This window comes from Macrobrachium rosenbergii, chromosome 55, assembly GCF_040412425.1.
Source record: "Macrobrachium rosenbergii isolate ZJJX-2024 chromosome 55, ASM4041242v1, whole genome shotgun sequence".
Taxonomy (NCBI): Eukaryota; Metazoa; Arthropoda; class Malacostraca; order Decapoda; family Palaemonidae; genus Macrobrachium; species Macrobrachium rosenbergii.
Window position 1 is genome coordinate 85825163 of NC_089795.1, and position 7500 is coordinate 85832662.

Below are 7500 nucleotides of genomic sequence, written 5' to 3' on the forward strand. Positions count from 1 at the left end.
ATAGAGGTCATCTAGATCGTATCATCAACCCCTTTCTTAACTTATCTTTATCTTTATCTTATTCTATCTTCTCTTTATTTGTATATTTATCTTTATCTTATCCTGTTTTAAAAAGAAGGGGTAAGTTAAAGGATCATGCGAATTAAAAATATAATGTATTAGAGGCCATCAAGATATTATTATCAACCCTATCTTAACTCCTCTTTATCGTTATCTTTATCTTTAACTTTATTCTATTTTATCTTAAAACAGGGGGCATAAGTTAAAGGAGAATGAGAATTAAAAAATGTAATGTATTAAAGGCTATCAAATATTATTATCAACCTCTCTTGACTCCTCCTTATCTTTATCTTTATCTTATTCTATCTTAAAAAGAGGGCGTAAGTTAAAGATCATGAGAATTAAAAAATGTAATGTATTAGAGGCCATCAAGATGATATTACCAACCCTCTCTTAACTCCTGTTTATCTCTATCTTTATCTTATTCTATCTTAAAAGAAAGCGTAAGTTAAAGGATCATGATAATTATAAATGTTTTGCCGTATTAGAGGCCATCAAGATCGTATTATCAACTCCTTTCTTAACACCTCTTTATCTTTATCTTTATCTTTATCTTTATCTTTATCTTTATCTTAAATAGGGGCATAAGTTAAAGGATCATGAGAAATAAAAATGTAATGTATTAGAGGCCATCAAGATATTATTATCACCCCTCTCTTGATTCCTCTCTATCTTTATCTTTATCTTTATCTTATTTTATCTTCATATTTGCCCCAGGTTCTCCTGCTGGCTTTGTTTAAAATGCGAAACCGCTTCCGCCAGTCTGGTTCTCCGTTGCCCCCCCTCATAAGAGCATTCCTGTCGTGCAATATTTGCATGCTTTTATGAGTGCCAGGATTTGTTGGCACTCTGAGCTACAGTTAGGTGTCGGGGCCACGCGTGCCATTAAGTTAAAGCGTGTGTGTGTGTGTGTGTGTGTATATATATATATATATATATATATATATATATATATATATATATATATATATATATATATATGTGTGTGTGTGTGTGTGTGTGTGTGTGTGTGTCTGGATATATATTTATATATTATAAACATATATGTATGTTTGTATGTATATATATATATATATATATATATATATATATATATATATATATATATATATATATATATATATGTAAATATTTATATATATAATATAAATATGAATATATATAGTATATAAAATATTTATATGTATATATATAAATATGAATATATATATGTATTTACATATATATACATACTTTATATATGTAAATATATATTCATACATACATACATACATACATAAATACATATATTCATACATACATACATACATACATACCCTACCAGAGGAAATCCATTGCAAGAAACAAAATCCCTCTCAAGTATCAGATATTCAACCCGTCAATGAAAACCAGTGGATTTTGCGGTTCGAACTTTTCGCATATGCAAATCACGCTCTCATTTTGGAACAGATCGGACAGATTATTCAAGTCATTTACCTGTCGCTGTTTACTGTTTTCGTAAGTAATGGCGGCCCTAAGTTACATCGATCAGGAATGATCTGGGCGTGGGAGAAAACATGCCCACGAATAAAGCAGCTAAAGCGAGTTAATGGGATTTTATTGAGACGGGAAAAAGAATGGGTGAGAGAGAGAGAGGGAGAGAGAGAGAGAGTTTTCAAAAAAAAGTAGTGGAGAGAGAGAGTTTACAACTTCAGGGGAAGTATATGAGAGAGAGAGAGAGAGTTTTCAACTTCAGGGGAAGAGAGAGAGAGAGAGAGAGAGAGTTTTCAACTTCAGGGTAAAGTACTGTATATATGCTAGAGAGAGAGAGAGAGAGAGTTTACAGCTTCAGGGGGAAGTATATGAGAGAGAGAGAGAGAGAGTTTACAACTTCAGGGGGAAGTATATGAGAGAGAGAGAGAGAGAGTTTTCAACTTCAGGGTAAAGTACTGTATATATGCTAGAGAGAGAGAGAGTTTACAGCTTCAGGGGGAAGTATATGAGAGAGAGAGAGAGAGAGAGAGAGAGAGAGAGAGAGAGAGAGAGTTCAACTTCAGGAGAAGAGAGAGAGAGAGAGAGAGAGAGAGAGAGAGAGAGAGAGAGAGAGAGAGAGAGTTTACAACTTCAGGGGAAGTATATGAGAGAGAGAGAGAGAGAGAGAGAGGGTAGGGAGCTGAAAGATAACCAGGCGGGGAAAATGAGATGCAGAGCCATGGATGAACGAGACAGAGAGTGGGGAATGCATTTTGGGAACAAGGACAACTGCATCTTAAGGTAAGGCATTCGTAAACATTACATTGAGAGAGAGAGAGAGAGAGAGAGAGAGAGAGAGAGAGAGAGAGAGAGAGAGAGAGAGAGAGAGAGAGTTACAACTTCAGGGAAGTATATATTAGAGAGAAAGAGTTTACAACTTCAGGGGAAGTATGTGAGAGAGAGAGAGAGAGAGAGAGAGAGAGAGAGAGAGAGAGAGAGAGAGAGAGAGAGAGAGAAAGAGAGGAGAGAGAGAGAAAGTGAGTGAGTGGTGAGTGGGTGTGAGCTTGCAACTTCAGGGAAATATATGAGAGAGAGATAGAGAGTTTACAACTTCAGGGAGAAGTTATATATATATATATATATATATATAAATATATATATATATATATATATGAGAGAGAGCCATGGAGAGAAGAGAGAGAGAGAGTGGGAGATGCATTTGAGTGAGAACAAGGGGTGTGAGCTTGCATCTTCAGGGGAAATATATGAGAGAGATAGAGAGTTTACAACTTCATTACATTGAGATATATATATAGAGAGAGAGAGAGAGAGAGAGAGAGAGAGAGAGAGAGAGAGAGTGAGTGAGTGAGTGGGTGTGAGCTTGCAACTTCAGGGAAATGAGAGAGAGATAGAGAGTTAACAACTTCAGGGAGAAGTTTTATATATATATATATATATATATATATATATATATATATATATATAGAGAGAGAGAGAGAGAGAGTAATAATAATAATAATAATAATAATAATAATAATAATAATAATAATACTTTATTTCCAATATTTACATTGGGTATTCATAAAATATAAAATCACAATTAGTAAAATCATCTTACAATTACTCAAAATATATGTTACCTTATACATAGAAAAGTTTGTTAAGAATCAACAAATCGACTAAAACTTCAGTAATTAAAATTCATTAATTAAAAGAATGTCATAAAATTAGAAAGTATTTACGTAAAATGTAGTGAGTAAAAATTATTCATCTTGAATATTAAAATACATCATCATAAACCACATAAGCTGTGTTTAAAAGAAGTCATGTACAAATAGTATCAAAATAACACAGTAAAACAAAAAGCATACCTGATTATAAAGGACTAAGGATGTCCTAATTTGTAAATGAAAGCACACTTATCCATAAGAGAGAGAGGGAGAGAAAGAGAGATTCCGTTTCATGAATAAAATGTTAGACAGACAGAATTAGTACATATGGACACAGACAGAGAGACAAAATGGATTTAGAGCATTCATTCACTACCTCCTCTTAAGAGATCTTGCATCCGCTATTGCTTCCTGGATATTAAGACCTTTCCTTTATCATAAATCTCCTACTTCATTTTCCTCTCTTCCTCTTTCCTTCCAATTCCTGAAATGTACGCTTTTCACCGATCCATGAACCTCTGTCCTTTCCACATTACCAGACCATCTCAAACCAATCTGTTCCATCCTTTCTCCTATGTTACCCATTATACTATTGCTGCTTGCATCCCATTTCTCACATTCAAGCTCTTTTAGATGCTTCATGCACTACTCAGGACATTTATATCTACAGCTTCTACCATTTGTTTGATTCTAATATAAAATCCACACTTCCCTCCTATAAAGGAGAGTTGACTCAACAGTCCTTTCATCCATTCCAACTTTGGCATACATAGACACTCCAAGTTCCCTATATCGTGCTTCTAAGACACCCGATGTATTTTCTCCAGAATACTACAGACATACTGCTTCCATTCTTTCACCATCCATCACACTTTCTCCCAACTTTCCCCTCTTGCAAGCACTTTCAAACTTTCACTGGTTTATGTATTTCTCTTCTCTATCCGAAATCAGCTGTGTCGTCTGCGAGCCTCATCCATTACACATACACACACACACACACCATTGATTAACGATTTTCTCTCTCTCTCTCTCTCTCTCTCTCTCTCTCTCTCTCTCTCTCTCTCTCTCTCTCTCTCTCTCTTTGGGCAAATAGATTAGAAGATTAGATGATATTTTCAATAAGATCGTCAGATAATTCGAACTCCCTCTTTCTCATTCTTCCACCAAACGTGATCAATGATTGCTGGAAAAGATGATCCTCTTAACTGGAATCCAGATTTTGACTGAACAAAGAAGAAGAAGAAGAAGAGGAAGAGGAAGAAATATCGAATATGTTATCGCGACCTTCCCTTTTATCGGGTGTAGTGAAAAATTAAGTTTGTTTTCTTTTAAATTCGAACGCGACCTCCAATTGAGATTACGTAGATCTTCCTTTCATTTTTTGTTTTATTATTGTCTGGTCACTACTAAGTTCCTTCGTAATGTAAATTAGTAAGAGAAACATATTCGTTAAGTAATCCCCGCTGGCAAGAAGTAAATTTAGGACAGATTTGAGAAGAAGAAGAAGAAGAAGAAGAAGAAGAAGAAGAAGAAGAAGAAGAAGAAGAAGAAGAAGAAGAAGAAAGAATCCTGGCTAAGCAGTTGTGGCAATGAATGGCAGAGCGTTCAGTGCTACGCCCTAGGGAGATTTATAAAGGAGAGGAGATACATGGTAAACTCATTATGGAGACGGTGTTGTTCTCTCTCTCTCTCTCTCTCTCTCTCTCTCTCTCTCTCTCTCTCTTTGGGTGGTGTCCGTACTCTTCCTCACGAGTACACTTCATGTGACATTCTTTTGATCTGTTGCCATTGTTTATACGAAGAACAGTAGTAGTAGTAGCAGGATTAGTAGTAGTATAGTAGCAGTGGTATGTATCTCTCTCTCTCTCTCTCTCTCTCTCTCTCTCTCTCTCTCAGGGAAACCACCTTTAATGTAAACATCATTTGTCATCGGAGAGACGAGGGGAGACTTTTGAGGCCTATTTCCATAGACCTCCGTGAGGTGTACGTGTGTGTGTGTGTGTGTGTAAGGGTGGGATAAGGTAGGGTAAGGGTAGAGGGAGGGGAGGGGAAGGGGGAAGAGGGGGAGATTTGCCCCCAGTTCCATTTTTCACGGAGACGTGTTTGCGGTAAACCTTTTCATAGGATGCGCTTTCATCTCTGGTGATATGGCGATCCCTTCATCGAGGTTTCCGTTAGGGATGTCGAACTGTGTGCGAGTTTTTATTTATTTATTTATTTATTTATTTATTTTCTGCATCGAAGGCGATCTCCTCACTGAACGGAGGAAGTGTTTGCTGAGGATGGAGGTATTATTATTATTATTATTATTATTATTATTATTATTATTATTATTATTATTATTATTATTATTGAAACAATAACCCTGAGGCTATAATATCGACGCACTTCTGAACATGGAGTTTATGACACGGACAGATGATATCTACTTCATTTCCCCATTTTGGGAGGAGAAATTTTGTAATTGTGAATCACAACGAAGGCTGGAAGCTGTTAGAGCAGTAAGCTGACTCGAGATGACTTTTGTCTAAAGAACGAAAGCTGCCTCGAGATGACCTTTGTCTGAGTAAATAAAGCTGTCTCGAGATGACCTTTGTCTGAGTAAATAATGCTGACTTAAGGTGACCTTTGTCTGAGTAAATAAAGCTGACTCGAAGATGACCTTTGTCTGAGTAAATAAAGCTGACTCGAGATGACCTTTGTCCAAAGAGCGAAAGCCTGACTTGAGATGACCTTTGTCTAAAGAACGAAAGCTGACTGAGATGACCTTTGTCTAAAGAACGAAAGCTGACTTGAGATGACCTTTGTCTAAAGAACGAAAGCTGATTTGAGATGACCTTTGTCTGACTCTTGAGAGGACCTTTGTCTAAAGTAAATAAAGCTGACTCGAGATGACCTTTGTCTAAAGAGCGAAAGCTGACTCGAGAGGACCTTTGTCTGAGTAAATAAAGCTGACTCGAGATGACCTTTGTCTAAAGAACGAAAGCTGACTTCCTTATAAGTGGCGACAGACAAAAAGACCCACGTCTCTCGAACGTTCTCGTTTACGCTTCATCTCGTCAGGAAGTATCTCAAGTCAGCCTTTTCTCATTTCAAAGGATAGGCAAAGTACCACCACTCTCGCTATGTGACGACGTTGCAGGAGAGGAAAGGCTTCTCCTTTGAGGAAGTTTTGCAGTTAAGAAGTTGTATAGTCACCCCCCCCCTTTCTCACATCCACTACGGAATACGGGGTCTTTTATTTGTTCTTCGTACGCGTCGCTTTTGTCCATTTCTGTGGTCACTGGGAGCCTCGTTCCAAAGTCTCAGGAAATTGTCTGGGTGGTTGAGGATTCGGGGGAAGTTTTGTGTATGTGTGTGTGTGAGAATTGTGAGAAGGTATTCGTCTAAATTAAAGTCTTTTATTGCTATTGTTAAGTGCTATAATTGTTTTGCCGTTAATTGGGTAGTGCTGTTATTATTTACGTCCTTTTTTTTTTGCGGCTGTTTTCACGAATATTATTGTTGCTTTGCTTATTATTGGGGAGGTACATACTGCATGAATGAACAGAAAACCAGTGCCTGACGTTACGAACCAAATGAGATTGGAAGTGTACTAGAGAAAAAAGTGTGACGTCAACGGTCTTCCCTTATTGGTGGATAACAAAGTTAATTTAAACAAAATTAACTTACTCGCATTCACTATCTTACTTTATCGTCTCCTGGCACTGCCTTACTTTATCATCTCCTGGCACTATCTTACTTTATCATTTCCTGACACTATCTTACTTTATCATCTCCTGGCACTATCTTACTTTATCATCTCCTGGCACTGTCTTACTTTATCATCTCCTGGCACTATCTTACTTTATCATCTCCTGGCACTATCTTACTTTATCATTTCCTGGCACTATCTTACTTTATCATCCCCTGGCACTATCTTACTTTATCATCTCCTGGCACTATCTTACTTTATCATCCCATGGCACTATCTTACTTTATCATCCCCTGGCACTATCTTACTTTATCATCCCATGGCACTATCTTACTTTATCATCCCCTGGCACTATCTTACTTTATCATCCCATGGCACGATCTTACTTTATCATCTTCTGGCACTATCTTACTTTATCATCTTCTGGCACTATCTTACTTTATCATCTGCTGGCACTATCTTACTTTATCATCTCCTGGCACTATCTTACTTTATCATCTCCTGGCACTATCTTACTTTAGAATCTCCTGACACTATCTTACTTTATCATCTTCTGGCACTGTCTTACTTTATCATCTGCTGGCACTATCTTACTTTATCATCTCCTGGCACTATCTTACTTTA

The 7500-nt window shown here is 36.9% G+C and overlaps 1 protein-coding gene across 2 annotated transcripts in view; it reads left to right on the plus strand.

Annotated features, from left to right (window-relative positions):
- Positions 1-7500, plus strand: part of nAChRalpha4 (nicotinic acetylcholine receptor alpha4) — a 734137-nt gene that overhangs the window by 662173 nt on the left and 64464 nt on the right. The gene's annotated exons all lie outside the window — the stretch shown is intronic.